The sequence below is a fragment of the Bombus vancouverensis genome, chromosome 4 (assembly GCF_051014615.1).
Source record: "Bombus vancouverensis nearcticus chromosome 4, iyBomVanc1_principal, whole genome shotgun sequence".
In the NCBI taxonomy this organism is placed as follows: Eukaryota; Metazoa; Arthropoda; class Insecta; order Hymenoptera; family Apidae; genus Bombus; species Bombus vancouverensis.
Window position 1 is genome coordinate 6,618,138 of NC_134914.1, and position 21,140 is coordinate 6,639,277.

At 34.0% G+C, this 21,140-nt stretch overlaps 1 protein-coding gene and 1 long non-coding RNA gene across 3 annotated transcripts in view; both read right to left on the bottom strand.

Moving 5' to 3' along the window:
• Positions 1-5,866, bottom strand: part of LOC143302633 (uncharacterized) — a 134,880-nt gene extending 129,014 nt beyond the window's left edge. The window contains exon 1 of the long non-coding RNA XR_013058270.1: positions 5,826-5,866. This is a non-coding gene — a long non-coding RNA (uncharacterized LOC143302633). The remainder of the gene's footprint in view (positions 1-5,825) is intronic.
• Fur2 (furin-like protease 2) overlaps positions 1-21,140 on the bottom strand; it is a 413,482-nt gene that overhangs the window by 368,867 nt on the left and 23,475 nt on the right. The window lies entirely within an intron of this gene.

Here is a 21,140-nt window from a genome sequence, read left to right on the forward strand (position 1 = left end):
AAAATGGAACCGAGCCAGACATTTGTTTTGTCAGGAAGCGTTTTCCTGGTAAATTTTTATCACGCTCGTGTTCACTCTGTTTCGATATACTTCACATTTTTTCAGTAATTTCTTTCTGTGAGATTCTTAATAATTCTTAAAAATTAATTTTTTTTAAATAAAGTAACGATTTTTACAATATATGACGGAAATATTTATCGAAGATGATCGCGTTACTCGATCCTTTTTATTATTTTCAATAAAATCTTGATATTTCGTATCAAATTCGCTTTATAACGTGCTATAAAAAAAGTTACAGCAAAAGATCTTTAAATCTCGAAGACTGAAATTTTTCTGAAAAAGTATTAAGGAGATTCATCTAGACCAGTGAAGCTTCTAAATATATAAATTTTGAAGATCGAACTTTCGAGTACAGTCCTTAATCCTTGAAATATCAACCTGAGGTCTCATTTTACTTTAAAAATTTGAAGCGTAAGAGGTAGCCATATTTCGCCCATATGACGTCGATCAAAAAGTGCTCCATGTACAAAAATCTGGGCGTCTTCGGTCAGAAATGATGGGACGAAGGATTCACTTTCATAAGCGTCAGAGATCGGACAGGTATGAAAAACTAAAGAGTCGTACGTCCTACTTAGGCTCAAATTCCTGTCGAATCAAGTAAGAAGGTCGGATATCGCCATCGAAACTTTAAAACTGTCCGATCGATTTATGGAATTCCGATATTATGACCGAGAACGCGGTCCTTGACGAAAAGATAAGAAGAAAAGGATAACGAGAGAAAGGAACAGAGAAAGAGAGAACTTCGACTGCTTTCATCGGTAACGAGAAATTTCGGTTAAAATGTGCTCGTCAATGACTGAAAGCAGGAAAGTTAAAACGTATTATATTGGTATAATATAAAAGTTGAAATAAAAAAGTTCCAGCTGGATCTACATTGTACGTATGAAGATTTCTGTTCGACTAAAAATTGTCAGACTGTAGAATGACCGATAGAAAAACAGTTCCAATAAAACGATTGTAAAAGCAAACCATTCGTCTGAATTAAAATAAATTTTTAAAGAGAAGATGGTAATTTTTAAATATTACGATAATAAAAAAATTGGATAATATTACGATGAAATAATTTTATTACGGAAGTTAATACGATATTATTAGATTAGAACGGATCCTGAATTGCAATTATTCCAATTTCTTTAAATTTTGATCAATTTGATAGACAAAATGTGAAAATCATCGATATATATATATTGACCGAATGAGTTCGAACGAAATGTTTTGCTGTTCTCTAGCACGTTTCACCGAATAAGAGATTTAATAACGATTCGTGCCGGGCTGCAATCGCTTGGCTGGTCGATTTTTACGAGATCAGCGTGAGACAGCTTAATGAAATTCGGAAAATTTACACTTTTATCACGACATTGCGCTGAATTAGCTAGAAAGTTTCGAGGAAAATCGTGCGGGACCGCTATAAACCTGGAAATCATCGGTGTAACATCTTATATAATTCGCCGGGCTTGTTGGTTGCTGGAGAACACCGATGAGAGGGCTGGAATTACGCTGGAAGGGAAAGAGTTTCCCAAGTTCTACGGAAATTCACCTTTAACTTCTGCTTTTAATGAATACTTGATCGTGATGTATCACCTAATATTACAGATTTAACGGGACGAAGTTGTAAAGTTCATAAATGAGGACAAAATTCTGTAAAATCTTACTAACTTTCGCTTTATTTAAATTATTTAGTTTATTGATAAATCTCATTGTTACCTGATCTTTTGTTAAGAAACATATTTTAAAAGAATACGTTGAATTGATTCAACGTGGTTATTCTATTGAACAAAATTAAAATTAAATTACGAGCGAAGATTCTAAGAAAAAAAAATATCACTTTAGCTTTCACTGATTTTACCTATTAAACCCTATACGCTGAAACATTATACTTATACGCAAACATGACCTCAACAAATTACCTACTCTCATTCTCAACGCTCTCATGCCTAAAACCGACGATTCCCTAAAGTAAAACAAAATGATCAACAGACCCAAACTAAACTCTCTCATCGCTGGAACCAGCTTCTCTGAATTACAACAATCTCGCAGCATAATATACATGTGCACGTATACTGGTCGAAATCCTGGCTAGTCGCGAGGACAAATGTCGAACGAGATTACGGACAGCATTATCGCGCAACCAACTTGGAATTCACACGGATACGACATTTAACTACCCTCGAATATGTACCGCGTTAAATCTCCGTCTATTCCTCTAACTTGGAACCCAGGACACGGAACAATGTGTGCACTCTAGTGATGGGACCAAGTCCAATATGTACATACTTATAAATCTGAATCAAATTCAATACCTAAGATTCACTTCGAATATTAAGTTAAGATACAGAGGTTCGTTCGAATATCTTTATACAATTCTTCCATAGATCTACTTGCAAGTATGTACTTTGATATTTGCACACGTTTTTAAGTTAACGAATTCTCGAACTTTCGGATTTTGATATTTTTCAATTTTGAGCTCTTGGAATTTTTCAACTTTCAAATTGCTATATTTTTAGCTTTCCGAATCTTCAAATTACTTGCCAACTATTCGATTTTCGCAGGCTGATTTCCAAACTCAGGAGGAGTATCTATTGATAACTTTCGAAAACCTACTTGTAACTACTTTGATACTCGAACGAATCAAACTCCTTACAAGTAGCAATCGAATCGCAAGAGTCCAAGGATCAACACTGTTTCATTGAATACTTAGAATATGCTTGTGAAAATTATAGACAATAAACGAGATATCTATACGGATAAATTGTTTGTTAAACGTTTGAACTCGATCAAATCTGATATTAATTTAATTAACCGATATTTGAAGCTGTTTGCGATGTGCTTGAATCCATCGCTAGTGTACATAGTTGCTGCGATGATCACGAACGCGATGATTACCCAGAACTACGCTAGAGACAGTTATGCCAGTTACCTGTGATTTCGCACCTAAGTACGAGCGCATACACCGGCCAAGTTTCCTCTCTGATTACACGTGCAAACGCCCCAGCCATTGGAAGGAGACTTTGACGATCAACTCAACATCGCTTCCAAAGACGCGCAACATCGTCGACGTTTTCCTCGTTGCATCGGTGAGACGGTTCCATTTAACTGATGGAAATGCACCGTGTTCGCGACGATCGATGTTTCGTTGAACAAAGAATACAGATAAAAGAATATCTTTAAGAAAAGATAAATATATCATTAGGAAAATTCGTAGCTAAGGTTACTTCTAAACTGCTCGAGAAAAAATTTCCAAATTTTATTCGTACTTAGATGATGCCTTATATTTCGTCCATTTTTCGTTATGACTATTCCTACTATTACAATGTGCATGTTTTTGTCACGATTCATACTTTTGCTGTTCTTACATTTCATTCCTTTAGCCCTACTTCGCCAACGTTATCTCCTTACTTGCACCATCATTACTTCTCTTTGTTCTCGCCGTTTCTCTCGCTTTTTGCCCCTCTTTCTTTCGGCTGCTTACCTCTTTCTACGCGATGTACCTTGTGCATTTTGTTTGTCACTCTCATCAAAGGACGGTGGCTTTAAGTCACTCTGACTACGCTTGAAATTCTACGTCCTAGATTCCCGTAATGTCACAGACGTGGAAATGTACCGTCTTTGTTCTCCCGCCACACTTCGATCCCTGCTACGCCTCTTTTCCTCTCTTCAACCCCATATTCGCTTCTTCTTCCTACACTTTTTCATCTCCTCGTATTACTGTAGCTACGTCGATTGATCGTGATAGATCTCGCTATGGACGCGCTTATACAGATACAAGCAACGCGTTATCACATTGCGCAGCAGACATTTTGTTGCTGATTACGTCCAACGACCAGCTATTTTTCGTAGCAAATATTCTTCAATTACTTATAATAAAATATATTAAATTACTTATAAATTGGGTTGTTAGTAGTTAAAATTCATTGTCTTCTTAAATATTTATCTTCCAGAAATTAAAATCTCATCTTAATGTTATCTGCGTCTTAAAAATACGTGTTAATTATAATTGTTTACGTACTAAAGTTTACGTACTAAACATATTTTAAAGCGTAGTAACAAGAGCTGCGTTACAGAGCATTATTATTGCAGCACTACAGGTAATATTATCATAGCACACAAATATAATAATATAACATCCAAAAAGCTTTTACATATTGAAATTAAAGAAGTGAATATGTAGATAATAACACGTATCGCTAGTGTAATATCAGCAAATATTAAAGATTATAACGTTGCTATAGCATAGTGTAGTACAGTATAGCATCGTGTAGCGCGGTGTTACAAAGTACATACATAGGAAAATATGCGAGTTGGAAGAAACGAGAACGCAATTTAATCAAGGAGGAAAAGCTCTGGAAATTGCCTCTCCTCTTCGTCTTCTGTGAATTAAAACTATATCGCTTCTTATCAGAAACATGCCTAGTTCAGAAGCGTTCTCCGCTTCGAAATCTACTTCGGTTTACAGGATACGGGGTTTATGAAGTTTCACAGGAGCGCAAATCCTTTTGAAACTCAGTGATAGGACAGTTTTAGAGGATCTTACATGCGGATTAGCTAGAGGATATAGCGAAAGCAATGTGAAATTTATGGATTCTTCAGAGAACTGTTTCTATGAGAAAACACGCTTTTAATTTTAACAGACACGTATGTCTAATCTTATGTTTCTTTCATTCACGAAAAAGAAAAATCATTAAACGTAATCTGCAAACTACGGATGTTTATGGAAATTTATATTTTAATGAATAATACTGAAAAGGTAGGCCCTCAGGAAATATTTGCTTTATCCAATAATTATTATAATACCACGAATATTGTACTTTGAACATTTCGTATATTTTTTTACATTGCGTATATTCTATACGTTTTACTATGTATCGTTTTTTCCTACAAGTGCATTAAAATCAACAGTCTATAGTATTCTGTAACAAATTAATGCTATAATCTTTTTGAGATACTATATTGTCACCAAAAAAAAAAAAAAAAAACGGCTTATGAATTTTAATGAGAATACCATTATCGACAATGAACACTGTACATTTTGCAAACACGGTGGTAAATGCGGTGCGAATTCGGTTAGACATGGAATGTAATTTTTGCACGAGCAAATGTTACACATTTCGACCGGTAATTGTTGCAAATTATTACCATGGGATTCTCCCGACCCGGAATCCCGGAGAATGCGATATACGCGACGCGAAAAGCGTCTCTAAATGCTCGTTTGGCTATTTAACTCGTTTGCCAAAATTGCAAATTTCACTGTGCAGATGGAAAATACTGAAAACGGTTCGCCGACAATGCTACATGAAATAATGTTTTCTACTGCGAGCGAAAAAAAAGAAAAATATCTGAAAAAATGTTTAACTGAGATAAATTCGTTTTAGAAAGCGTCCACGTGTCTTAGAAAACAAAATTAAAATATCAGGAGAAAAAATGAAAGAAAAAGCTTGTAGTTACAGACCTGAACTCTTTTTGGGAAATGAATGAAGCGTTTCGCGTGTGAGTTCAATTTTGTTATCAGACATTCATTTAAATCTCGTTCTAAAATGAGTTAAATATTAAGCTGAGAAACACGTTTAGTAGTTGCGTTTGATGAATGAGATACGTGAGCTTACATTAATCGCCACTTTCTTGACATCGTTTTTCTCTGCTAATTAACTGATGTTGTTTTCTGCGGTTCTTTCTTCAATCATATTACAATTGTATATTGCTGTGATGCATTGTATAAAATTACGATTTTGAAAAAGTGAACTAGTGAATATTAGTGTGAGATCACTTACAGAAACACGATAGTGACATCGTTTCTCGATCCTTGAAACATACCTATAATAAACAAAATTTTATATTTGTTATTATTATTATTATCATCATCATTTGATGACAAGGAACACACATAAAATTCAAAGAATATTAAGTAAGTTATAAAAAATAATGAAGAGTTTCTTCATTATTAGATACAGTAATTTGAGTAATTAACAATGTTCCATTTCTGTTACAAACGTGCAGATATTTTCGCGTGCAGATGAGCCACTGTAAATCATCGGAACTGCGAATTATATGAATTATACGATACAACACAATGTGAAATCCTATAATCGAAATAGGTACATCTCTGTTCGTGGAGGAACAATCGCGTGACACGGGATCGCGCGAAGCGATTCTTTTTCCCGTGGGGTAATGACCGCGACACGGATAACGAACGAAATCGATCCATCGGAATTACACAGGGCTACGGTCCCGTTCTCAATTTACCGTAATGGTTTCGATCCCCGATATTCGATCGCGATAGAAACTTATAACCGATCCGATATTCGTAATTGCGCGCGTAAACGTACCTCTGGGATGTCGCGAACCATGTCGCCACTAGATGTCGAATAAAACTCGACTCAAGCTTCTGATAATAATCGGCCTTTTTATTCCCTAGTCTCTCCAACAGCCAACGAGCAAAGCAATTTGCGATTTCTTCCTTCGATTAAACCTCTAAACGCTTCTCTTTTACGATCATCCGATCCATTTTCCATATACAGCGGCTCACGAAATTCTTTCAGCGGATTATAGCATAGAAACGAATGTCAATAAGTTCATCGTTCTAACAATTATGCAAAGCTGATACCTTGACGTAAATCTAGCGTGGCTAAATGATGTTATAAATTAGCAGGGACTTCGTCCGAGGTTAAACACTTAAACGCTGAAAATAAGTTAATTGATATTTAAATGCAATCCATCTTCCATCTGTTTGAAGACTAAAACGTAATATGCATGTGTATGTGTTTTCAACCGAAGAATAATTAAAATCTATTCGAGAATGAAAGGTAGATCGATTCATTGGTAAAAATCCTTTAAGAATAACCTGCGTGGCCATATTTTATTCGTCATACTGATACAGAAGAGTGGTATAAGTAGGGGTCAGTAAGTATCTTATGAAACTTCTATTTATGGAAGTGCTTAACATCGTGAAGATAAAAGACGATCATAAATAGAAGAACAATATTTGGTGGTATTTATTATATGAAAAGCAGATTATTAAGAAGCTTATTGAACAATTATTCGTTTATGTTATATACAATTTACAGTCCACGAAAAACTACTTCGTAATATAAAGTTTTCTTTTATCAGAACTAATTTCTTGCGCTTCTATCTGTACCTTAAAGAAGAATTAAAGAAGAATTCTAAGAGATTCTAGAATAACCAATAGACAGAACATACGAATACACAGCAAAGCAGATTAATCTTTTAAATAAATTATAGACAATTGGTAAATTAGATTTTGTAAAATTAGTTTTTCTTCTAAATTACAAAGCTACCTACTCTTGCATACTAACGAAGCAAATTCGAACTAATTAGTGAGCAATTCTAAAAATTACGCCATAGAGAGATAACAAAAAGAGAAAGTGAAGCAGATAGCCAACGAAAACTTCGAATGTAAAAGACAAATTGTACCCTGTAGTGGTATGAAACCGTAGCGGGTAGCGGAAGTTCTGCGACTTCTATAGCGGAAAGAACAAATGGAAGAAGGACGGACAGTGAGGCGAAGAGACAGCGAGAAAACGACTTCTACTAGACTCGCTCCATTCGAGAAATTTATGCGAGCCTTGGCACCGATTCTCAGCCGTGGGTTGAGATTATGCCATCGACGTATGGCAAACCCTGCTGCCTAAAGCCTCGTTTCCGGATCCGCGTTTCTTTATGCGTTCTCTTCATCATGCACGACTGTCTCGTCCCTGTGCAGGACACACTTGGCAACCAACTGAATGAAACGATACAGTTAGCAATACGATTTACGAGTAGCTTCGGATAAATCATATTTTTGGCTGCTATCGCTGTCGTTGGGTTGATTGTGTCACGGATAAAACGAAATGCTTTATGTTTACGTACGAAAAATCACACTGTACAAGGTGAACCAGAAAAAACAGCATCACAGGCACAAAATACAATACGCTCTATTATCATCGAAATTAGCCTATGCGCCGTACAAACATTCTCCGCGCTTTATGCTTTTACCCAGGTGAAAATACGGGAAAAGTATATCCAAGCATGGCCCCATGAATAACGTAGCACTTTTACATTTTATGAATTCAGCGAATTAATTCAGTGAAAAATCGAGCGCACAAAAAGCAACCCGTTTAATATCTCCTTTAAAACTCGCCGGTATAAATCTTCATTACGAGATACGAGATTCCAAATGTAAACACAAATAAACTTGCATAAAACGTGTCGTTCCATATACTAAATTACTTTTTACGCGGTTAATGCGAACCAGACCGTACTGTGGCTTCATTAACTGACATAATCAACCAGTGTAACTAGAGAAAGAAAAAAAAGAAACATGTCGAGGTTGCGTTATTATTCAGGCCTCGTCACCATGCATTAATAAAAATGTAATAAATTGATTAATTGACGAAGGTAAAAAGGACTAGCGACGCCGTTGCAGTTTATGACTTTATGTAGAGCTAGATGGTGACAATTAATGCACATACACTGGTTAGGAAAGACAATGGGTAGATAGAGAGATAATAAAAAGGAAAAGTAGTAATATTATTGCATTTATATACCAAATAAGTAGAATCCGATTGCAGGAAATTTCATATCATTTTTTTACGCTTATCACATAACGATCGAACTGATTATCTCGTAAGTTATAACGAATCCGTGATAAAAACTTTCTAACCAATTATCAATATTTTGAGAAACAACGGCGTTATTCCATTCCATTCGATTTAATGTACAATGATAAATCATCAAAACGAACCGATTTATCAAACAAGCTGCGTTCCAAAATAAATCGACAGAACATGAGGCAGCAAACATTCGAAAAGAAAAATTACTTTTTTAATCAAATAACGCGAACTAATTGATCCGGAATAAAAGTTGCACCAATACCAATCGCAATTACTCGACATTTATCACCCGGCAACGAAGAGCAAGAATAATTTGTCTTGAACGCAGCGCAGACACGATGCTCTGATAACTGGTTTATCAGAAAATTGACTTCTACGCAATCGACGATCCGTCGAGTGCATTCTTGTTTTCTATTGCCTCCATTATTCAAAGTAGTCGGCTGTCAGTTTGCGTACGCGTGTTTTAAATTCCAGCTAAGCGAGCAAAAGAGCGCTAGTTGTCAGGAACAACTGTGTACATCCCTGTTCATATCGCACGTAGAAAAAATGAGCACGTCCGAGAAATGAATTTTTTATTAAATATATGTTTGCAAGAAATAGCTTACCACTTCTATATACATTTTCATATTGGTTTCAAGCTTGACCGATATAATCACGACGGTTATGTCTCATAACAGGTTGCTAATGAAATTTCAAAATGTTTCATACAGCACATGCAATATATAGCAGAAGAGTTTCCTATGGCAAATGTTCAAATATTATATTTTCGTGCAATGAGTTTCAATTTTCAGTTACAAACCATCACCGTAAAATATTCTACCATTTTGTAACAATTACTATTTCCTACGTCCTCTATTGCGACAATAACGAACCATAACACAATTCTTTCCTCACGAGAAAATAAAAATTCAATCGCAGAGGATGAAAAAGGGAAAATAGTTATTCAGCAAATTGCGAACGGTGCGTGAACAATGCGGATGAAGAGACGTGGAGGGGTCAAACAAGAAGCAGAAGCATCGATGCGCAAAAACCGCGGTGCACGTTGCAGGAAACCGGTAATTGCGGGGCCATTTCATAGCGAAGAGTAGCGCGTTTACACATTTCGAACGGAGGGACGCGGTATGAAAGCAAAGCCTCGTACGCATACAAATGAGAAGCACGCGTTTCGAACAAAAGAGAAAACAGAACACATCGAGCTGTACAGAACGGGAGAAAGCCACGTGGAAAGGGACAGCGTTACAAATTATAATCAACGTTTTATCATAATCATCTGCAACCATAGAAACGATATTCGTTGCTGGGGAATAAGCGTCCAATTGAAGCGATGAATTCCAAAACAACGCGAGTCCATATTTTAGTATATTTTAGTTCGTCTTCTGTAAGGGAGTATGCAGCCTTTATCGACTTCAAACAATCGAAATTATTTTCTTCAATTTTTTTAAAGCTTGATACGCGTAGAATATTGCGATAAGAAGATATTTTGAAATTCTAAAAAATGGCCAAGTTATAAAACTGATTACATTCTTTTATTTTAGAGAAAGATTAAGTTGAAGCTTTAAACGTGTTGTTACCGAAACGTTTTTTACTGACCTTACACCCAGTAAATCTCCGAAACTTGTTTATCCGAATAATTTGAAATTTTTGTACGTTATTCACCTATAACGTGACGTACAATTTCTTTGATATCATAATCCGTTGAATTTTTATAGATGTTTAAAGTTGATTCCTTTTCAGCAAAAACGACAATTTTGGAAAAATCGAACGCTACATTGAAGATAACTTATTCCCACATAAGTTCGCGCAAAAATTTTTTATTTTTTGCAATCCGGTCACATTTGCCGCTGGATACGTGCAGATAATGTTCTACCTCTCAATTTGTAATTTTATGTAATAAAAAATACATGAGCACAGTGTTAGGATGTTGTTTAAAAATTCCTATAATAATCTTGGTCCTTTACAGAATGCTTGTAGGCGAAAAAGGATGTTAGATTTACCCTATTTTTTTTGGTCTCCAGGGTTGCATACACTCTTAATTCATTAATTTTAACATTGTTGGATACCACTTTTTTTTGTAAACAAATTCATAAAACCACAAACCTGTACTGTTTTGGAGTAATGTATTCTAATACTTTTAATCGGTGTATTTAACAAATGCTATTTAACAAAAAAAAAATGTTTATTACACTGAACATCGCTGTCCCAACTACAAAAATATTTCCAAAATAACATTCTAAAACTACGATTTTCAAACACTTCCTCAACCAGAAATAAACAGCAGAACGAAAGAAATATTAAAAAATTATTCTGGAAAATACTTATCAACTATATATGTAAAATTTTTGCATATATTGAATGGAATTATGTAAATATTATTGTGCTGGTCGTTGTATAATGTATTTGTATTTCAATGAATGGCGTTGCCAGGTTGGGAGGCTGCAATTGTTGGAAAAGGGCAATAGACACACTGCGATTTATGCCTTGTGTATGGAATTAAAAACTGCACTTTTCCATACGCGCACGTGTACACGCAAAATCGTGGACGTGAATAGAATTTCGAAGGAGCGAAGAACGAAAAGAGCACACTGATAAATCGATAACAGATCGTTAACAGATAGTAGGTATGCAATTCATTCTCTCGTCGTAGCCCGAAAAATCAATTGCGCTTTACAACGTGGATGTAAAATTTTGTAATTAAACACTGTGCACGTGCTGAAAGTACCTCGGCTCGTTTCATTTGTTACACGGGAAAAGATGCTGAAACTGAATTTCACTTTATTGTCGTTGGCGATTTAATATTGTTACACTAATTTCTATTAAAATGGAAAATTGAAACGAAAGACGCGAAAAAACAGTTTAGCAATTTCCATATACGTGCATTTATCCAGCGCGAGAAGATCAGGGCCCGCTAAACTCGCTTACAAATTGTAATGCACCGTGGCTCGCGTGTCAGATGTATACCGCTCATTTAGCAGCAAGATTTTAAGCACCAAGTAAATTTGACGCACCTGTCGTAGTAACGACACTTGTCCCTACGATCGCCAAGATTTACGACAGTGTCGCAGGGGAACTGTAAAGTCAAGGACCTCTCCGTGTCGCTATGCTATGTATAACGAGATAAAATTAACGATCGTTTAAACGTTGACGAATTGACTCGAATAAACCAACGGGTAGCGCTAGCGTCGTGTAACTTTGTAATATTCCAAGATTACTGGCAAAAGCAACGATACTTTGCTGTTTTATGGCTGAATGTTGGTTATATAGAAATCGCTGACAATTTGTTAACATTTAGTAAGATTGAACATTGTCGAAATAAGCTTCTACTCGAATCAATTAATTGCTTCTACTCAAGCTATTACTCGTTTAAACTTCTACTCAAATGATTATTAGAATGAAATTTTTTTATTTTATTTTGGTTTTATTTTATTTATTTTATTTATTACCTAATTCTTAGTGGTCGTTAGCGGACACTTACAATCATTAATAAATTTTACGAACTTGTTTGATTTTAGATGCTTATATGCATGCTCGTTTATATACTTCGCTAGTATTAACCGTGTCAGCCGACCAAGATGTTCCTTTGAACTTTCACTGATAAACGCGATGAAACAGACGAATGCACTGCTAACGATAATTCGTTATATCGAAACTATCGGCTTTCGAAAGATTTAACCCACGCGGAAACTTCGAACGATGATAATATTTGAAAATGATGCGATACGGTGTTTCGTACGAAAATTTCGCCAAGAAGTATCGGCTTTGAACACATGCGAAGCGTTGCGATATTTTATGTGTAAAATCTCTTCGAGATAAAGTAAATATTCTGTGTAAAATAAGAATAAAATAGAAATTATGTAAATTCACATTTTAAAATAAATTATACAATATTTACGTTTTGCAAAATTGATGGAATAAAATCTAATATAATTGGAATTTCTCAATTTTTCTGTTTCACAAAGATTCCAAAACATGTATATCTGAATAATATCTTTTTATACACAAAATTCTTCATTAATAAATTACAAATACTAAATATAATATTTATCGAAATGTGTCTAGGCTACATTTTGTTACAATCGTGGATGCACACGTTTTAGAATCGACGGAACAACAAAATATTGATCTTTCTGTAGCATAGATATAACATTTGTTGGGTGTTGACGTTCCCAGGGGGCTTTATTACAAAATCAGTAGCAACAGCACGAAACGAGACGCAGAAATGCTTAACAAAATTAACCGATCATTCTCTATTACTGATTCTATATCAACGTCTGATAACAACGAAAAAATTATTACACTTTCTTAACACTTAAATACACGATTCTTGTAAATATAATAAAACACTTTAAAGTTATTTTAATGACTTTATGCAACAATATCATAGGAAAATAATTTAAAAAATCCATCTCATTTCTTTTGTACTTTTCATTTCAAGTAAACTATAACATATAATGATAACAAATATCTAAACAATTATGTAAATAAAGTCTTATAAAGCCTTTAATAACAAATAAACGTATGAAGATTTTCCATTGCATTTTTAAAAGTTCTATTAATTTTTACTTTATTGTGATAAATTATTGTGAATATAAAACATATTCGTTAATTAATTCATTCATTTCAGCTTTAAATGATCCTATTATTGGATCTTCAATACAAAATTTCAAATTTCATCCGCTAATATCCCAGTGATACTTATAAATATATCTAAATATTATTTCGCAGAAACTCGAAATACATACATACAGTATTAAATCTCGAAACGATATTCCAAATCGAGGACGATCTCCCCACCTAACGTAATTGCGCATCATACGACAGAGATCTGGGCAGCGAGACTACAAAATTGATAAAGCCATTTAAAACAATCTAATTAGTGCTTTCACATTCCTATCTCTAAAAAGTTTCTCTGAGAACATCCTAAACGGAGAAATTAGAAGAAACATCAAATTGATGTTATTTCCAAGATCAGATTTATCACAATTAAAATGCGGATGTTTATGCATTTATGGTAATTTTAGAAGCGCGAAAATGCTTAGATTTTATGTAGTACATGAACATATAGAATATTATATTAATATTTATATCTATATTTAGATGTATTTATCTTCATATTTATATTTACAATAGTTAAATATTGTTGAACATTACCGATATTCCCGGCAAAAATTATACGACTATAAAATATCCGTTAAATTTGTTGATTCGTAATATCACATTCATTTGTATTAAGATCGTTAATTATTATAGAAATTTATTCACGGAAATTAATATGTATTTCAGAATGATATTGCACAAAAGCATTATTAAAATTCATGAATGTTGTATAAATTATGATAGTTTGATAAAAGACGGTTACAACCATGTACCTACACAACTTTCGTGTTATCAAATGCATTTCCGATATTACACGTTCACTACATTATTAGCAAATACACATCTATTTCGAAATATTTGTTGTAGCTATAGGAAATTTCATTGCATTTAAAAATTGAATTATAGACAAATAAGGTTACTACAAATTATTGGGCAATTTATTCCAATGTATTTAAGCAATGGCGTTAATCAAACAAAATTCTATTAACAAGGTGCATTGTCATTAACTACATAATCGACTTCAAGTGCAGCGTGCATATTGCTTAGCGTCAAGATTTAGCAAGGGCGACAGGATTGTTAGGCTTCCCGGGAAATTAATCGAATGCGTTGACAATATGCATTCATGGGTGACAGAATTTCGGCGGAAATAGGAAATCGTGATGCTCTAGGTACAATCGCTATTTGACGCGCGTGAAAATTCTCCAAGAAACTTGGTTTGGATTATGTGCGTGGCGGTGGAACTACACACTGTATGTACACAGGAAAGAGCAACTGATTGTGAGCGGTAAAGCAAGAGAACTGACTCGGAACGGAAAATATTTTCAAAGTAACGGATTTCAATTGAATTATTTTGCCCAAATATCATACTCATTGAAATTTGTAATAGTAAAAAGAGTTACGACGATATTTTAAAGCACTCGCGTTTTCTATTCGAAACGTTTTACATTATATAATATATATATTCGTATAAACGAATATTGATTTGTTATCTTTTCTTACCAACCGCCACATGGACCATCACATTAGAGTCACCGTCGTGATAAATAGACAAAGTTATCGGGGAGGAACAGTAGGGAAGAACAAGAATATCGGAAGATTATGTATGCGCTTCGTCGTGAATTTTCTAGAGAATTCGTCAACAAGATTGTTTGACAAAAAGGCTTTAGATTAATTATTTCAAAGCACTTCCTTGGTTTATTACTATGTTTTTTAAAAAACGGTGAAATTATATAGTTTTAACGGATGTATAAATTAAATTAAATTACTAGACTTTAAATTAGCAATCTAATAATTTAGAAAGAGTACAAAAGGTGAATGAAAATTTCTGCAGTTTCTCCAAACCAGGATTGAAGGTGTTTGCGAGATTTACGCTTTGAAGGTGGAAGTTAAGATGTTTAACGATGCCAGGCCATACCGTGAAATTTGCAAACATCCTTTTTTCGTGGCAGCAGCAGTCGTGTTATTCTTCGCTTGAAATTCATCATGCATACTAACCATGAATATGCATCTCAGCTTCTTCGCCGTTATATCGCGAACACTGAGAAAACGCTCGTTCTCGTTCAATTAGAAAGAGATCAGAAGACAAATCGCATTTGCATAAACAATGGATTACATCGATTCCTTGAAACGAATGTTACAGAGATAGAAAGATTTTTTAGGTTACGTGATTATAAAATTCTGCATATATCAAATGAATCAATGATTTTTGTGTAAATGGTTAAAAGAAAAAGATAGAAATGTTGAAAATAAATCAATTTATAAAGTAACTATGTAATTTTAATTGCATAAAATTTAACAGCTATATAAATTCGTATAAATTTGGAGAGCCATTCATTATGTAATCACTAAGACAAAAATTCTTGGAAATAATCTTAAAAAAGATCTTTATAGGACGAAAAGTTTTTTGGGTCAAAAATATTAAAAGTACTAAGCGACATTAAACTGAGACATCCGGCCTAGTAGATGCAGCTATCTGCAATCATAATTTCCTCGACGACTCAGAAATTAAACGATTAATATAAAATAACAGCAAGGATGCTATTCTAACTCCACAAACTTCGAATCTCTGCTGCCTGTATTTTTAATTTGATGAATTTAAAGTTTATAACACCGTCCTCCATTAATGCGTTGTTTCAACAAAAATATCTCTAAATTTCGTTATTGGAAAACGATATTATTTATTTTCTAATTATTAGACGTAATGTCTACTTTAATTTAGTACAGGGAAGAAGACAACGATATTTGGTGCAAATTCTCGATTAAAGAGCAACCGGTCAGGTCAAACCGATCAGTCGATATCGCGTACCTCGAATGACTTAACGCTCAAGGTGGAGGAAGTTTAATAGATTGAGTGTTAGAGTAATTCAGCACTGTATTTGCACTTGTATAAAAGTAAAGTGTGATGTTATGAACACGGCGGTGGTAAGATCTTATTGGGAGTGAAGTATTTCACCCGCACGGTACGATGTCTGATGATGAACTGTCCTCCTACGTTGCAGATTCCCGGAGCATTTCCCGGAATTTTTTACCTGACCTCGGAGTCATTAGGTTTACAGCTCGGAGAGGACATGTAATTCGAAATTTCCTAAAGGAGAGAATGGACCTGTCCGTGTCATAAACGGACGGCCAGTCAAAATTCCGAACAATATTTGTAATAATTCTCTTACCGAATCTTACTAATTTACCAACTGAAAACCAAATTACGATCTAATATATTCAATAAGAGTAAAGAAATTGGAAAAATAACAAATAAAAAATATTTTGTTTAAAAAGATTGGAAGGTAGAACAATTTTTCGCTTTCCTGGATAAGTATAGGTATAGCTACGAACATTTTTGTTCATTAACCGTTCAAAACATTTGGAATCTGAAATTATCAACAGCTCGATATTTATTCCTACACAAGCACACGTTGGTATAAGTTAAAGGGAAGCGAAAGGATCTTCGCTTTTGCATGCAGATACTCAAACGAAGCAACGATATTTGAAAGCAACCTTTCGACGATATTTATATCTATATTTCGAGAGTCGTCGAAGAACGTGATTCCACTGGCTACTGAATTTTCTGCCGTGGCAAAGCCGGCGCGGTATATTAATTTTCACCCAATTTCTCAATTTCCTAGAGCTGCTTCCGGACTTTGCCTGGCTTTTGTGTGGACAATCTTCCTCGCTACCGGAAGAAACGGAAGTAATCTAACTTTGTTTGATGAGAATTAATAAATTAACGATTCCTCCGCATTCTCTTCCCTCTCTCATGTATTTTGGATACGTCACTTAATATAAAACGCATCGAGGGCTTTCATTATTATATTCTCAATATTCGACAAAGTTCTTAATTATTATACAAATTCCGAGAGTTACGCGAATCAAAATTTTTTAATACTGCCAGATCTCTATCTTCGTTTAAGATAACGTCATCCGGGTTAAGCTCGAAGAGCTTAGAGAATTCCTCTTGTAGTATCTCCACTATAGCAATAGCATAGGAACACCAGCTGATGCTACATTATGTGTGGAACATATATATTACAATAAGCACGGTCCCCACGAAAATGTTAATGTCTTTGTTTTTAGCGATAAACCACGGACAATCTTGACTTTTGAATAATATGCTAAAATTACGCGCACAGAGACACATTACATTACATAAATTTCTAAAGAAGTAATCAATGAATTTCATAGATAGCAAATTAGCGATAATAAAATTGTCTCAGTTATAACGTTTTATAAAATGGATAAAAAAATTAGTGCACGACAAAAGTTTGGTTGACTGCAAGAAAAGGCACACGGAAGTCTCAGACCTCCTTTATTCCGAGTATTCGCGACTTGAATTATTTACCCAGCAGGCTCCTCGAGAGTACGCGCAAACAACGAGAAGACGTGTTTCCACGATCGACTCACGATCCGACGTTTTGGTAAAAACAAAATAGGATGGTCCGTGAGAAACGGCCACGTTTAAGATGCATAGGATTTCCCTTTCCTTTCCACCATTCTTCCGCTTTGAACGAAATACTTTTCCTACACCAAAAATCACTAACATTTTCGATTATTTTTTTATTTTACCTCGCAGACTCGCGGTACGTTTTCCTCGTAAAGGTTTCATGACTCTAGACTCTTGGAACTAATCAAGATTATTTTACGAAGTATATAATTAAAATATATGATTAAATGTTAAGATATTGAACAGAGTATCTTGTGTTTCTATCTGTTACTGAAATAGTTATGTAGCACAAACGGAAATGATATGACGAAGCAGAGTAATATCAAGGAAAGGAAGTAGCAAATATGTACTATAATATGTTGTTCAAAATGGCTAGAAAAAGGATATTCGTAAACAGTTAATATGTATCGAGTATCGACTGATACTCCCAACATGCAATATGTATATTTTGTTATATGTATGTATGTATGCATTAAAGATCAAATAAAAATTTAAAAAGTTTCCGAATACGAAATATGTAATAAATTTCGAATAAAACGTGAACTTATTATAACTTCGTTCAGAATATAAATATTAATTAATATGATAATGAATTCCAGCAACAGAAAGATGCAAAAGATTAAAATTTGTATTTGTATAATAGTATAATTTAAGATGACAAAATGGCTTTAATTCTATGGAAATATTTTATAGTCTGATAAAGGAAGTGTACTTTTTAGAAATTATATTCACTTCATTCTTAACTGATATTAGGTCATTCATTAATCGTCAAGAATCATAATAATTTCCGAGCTTTTAATTTCATTTAATTTTATTACTAATTTCTATTGCGGGAAATGTAAAATATAATATAACATTAAATATCCTAACTTTTAGTAACCTAACATGAATTATAACGGTCATTTAGAAAGCTGCAGTACTATTTGAGAATTAATTAGCCCGACATGTTCGAGTGTTGTGTTAGTAAATGGATACCAAATGTATACGGTAATAGAAACATTAGAAACTGAGATGTGAGACTATGAGAAAATGCAAGAACCATGTTGGACAATTATTCGGCTATACGAGAACAAAGTCGATAATGGTGACCAAACTGCAGTTCAAGCAATGCCTGAATTATTACAGGAAGGAAGTTTCCTCGAAAATTAATTTAAACAACGCTTTGAACCACGGATGCAAACTATAAACAGCATTTCGTGAAATTACGCGAAATAATTATAGTTCGCAGGACATAACTAAAACGTTTCGCCATATTTTGACCTGTAGTATGTACTTTGCTGCATCTAATGGCGAAGTATAAATAAATTAGGCATAAATTACAGTTTCTATTTAGAAAGTGTTTGTCAATTACAAAACAAATAATACGATAATAATGATTTGTGAAACTGAGAAAGAGTGATAGGATGATTAAATTTGAATTCACATTCAAATTTCCAAACTTTCCTGTATACTTTTTATGTATCCTTTATTTAGTTCATCGTGTGCCAATAAATTTGAAACCTGTACAGCTTTCAGAGTTTTCCCAATTAAATTGGAAAGCTTCTAGAGCTTTTATTTAGCGATAAAGGAAAAATATATGAAGAGGATATTTCAAACATCGTATTATATTATATTGGTAACTGGTTGGCTGACTATTAATTTTGAAGCCAAAATGATTCAAAATGTAGAAAAATTACGTATTCACTCTACGATATTCAGATGGAAATGAGAATCTTTCGAATGAACTCACCTATAAAAAAAGAAGAAACATTTTTAATTTCATTACTATACATATATGATTTTTATTTTTTAATATTTAATAGATACGTAATTTTGAATTTAGCAATCAATAAAATAGTAACCAGCACATGTTTAATATGCATCTTTATCAAATATGTACATATTACAGGTGACGTTTTAATTTTTCAATTTTCATGGATTCGTCGATGTCCCAATGTTACATTTTCACAATTCTCAAGTTCCTTAATTATCTCGTGTTGGTTTCTATAACTAACACTACGCATTCTCACACAAGCGAGAATACAATGTTCTGACAAGGTTACACTGTTACGTTCACACTGAATTATACACGTGTGTACGCTATCACGCTGTGCGTTACAATTAAACTAAACTGCAATAAACCTATGTAAAACAATAGATTATGTCAAAAAAAAATAATAACAATATATGTTTTACCTGAAGAGAATAAACTAATGAAAATTATTTGATCATAACCAAGCATGACGATATGCTTCAGAATAATTACACGGGGCCATAATTATGATAAATTAATCACGGCTTTAGATAATTCCATACACATCTTCAATTTCATTTATGCATAAAATATACGGCAAGCAGAGAATCAGTCTGAATGCACGTATATCTTATAATTAATAAATTTTATGAAATATTATACATTCCACTGAATTTGATTCTTTATACTGAGAATATTTTATGAATGATATAGTAGAAGCCCCTTATACAGATTTCCCATATATATGTATACAAAGAATATATAAGTATGAAGATAGAAAATATTTATTACGAACATATTAATTCGCAGAGATTATAAAAGCAGTAGGACAATCGAATAAAGATGTATACCTCTAAATCCTGAAATACACGGTTTCGTAGAAATCTGCCATTATTTGAATTTTCAGAAACGTTTAGAGTTGATTATCTCGCAACGAAATCTAATTAAGTTTAGAAACAAATTATTGTAACTCTTTCGTTCATACGTACAAAAGGAAGCCGCGCTCCATCTGATAAACAAGTCATCAACATACGATATCGACGATATCGAGATTGGATCATGGAGAATGTGAGTGGATAGGAGGCGAATTATATCCACGACATCTCATATCACAATCGTGTCATTCCACGAGAAATTTCCCGGCCGTAACATCCATTTGAAAACTGGTCCATGCTTGGATTTTCCAGCGGCGAGATTTTATTGGCCATCGAAATACATGGCTGCCTCGAATCGTCGATGGTGCAAAGGCTTGACGTGCTCGTGCCGTCCTTGAATTTACGTTTACGGTAGTCACCGGAACGTATGTAGCATCAGAGAGCGGACGTGCCAATGCACAGATAGAGAACGGTCTATGGGAGAGGGGATCAGACCCAATCACCAACTTTACGATTCGTGTTCGTGATATTATACAGTTGCTCAGGAAACTATACGAATACTTATAGCAAATATCTTTTATAAATATACTACGTTTATTATACGAAATACATATTTTGAAATTTTATAAGCTCTATTATGAAGCTTGGTGAAGCTTGGAATAAATCTTTGTACTAAAAACTCTCTCGCTGTATACACAGTTGCATTGATCTTGTAGTTTCTATATACACTTTTAGATTGGTTTCAAAGATCGATATAAGCATGTTAGTCGTGTCTCGTTACAGTGCTAATGAAATTTCAAAATGTTTTATTAAACGTTCGTTAAATATTCAAATACTTTCGT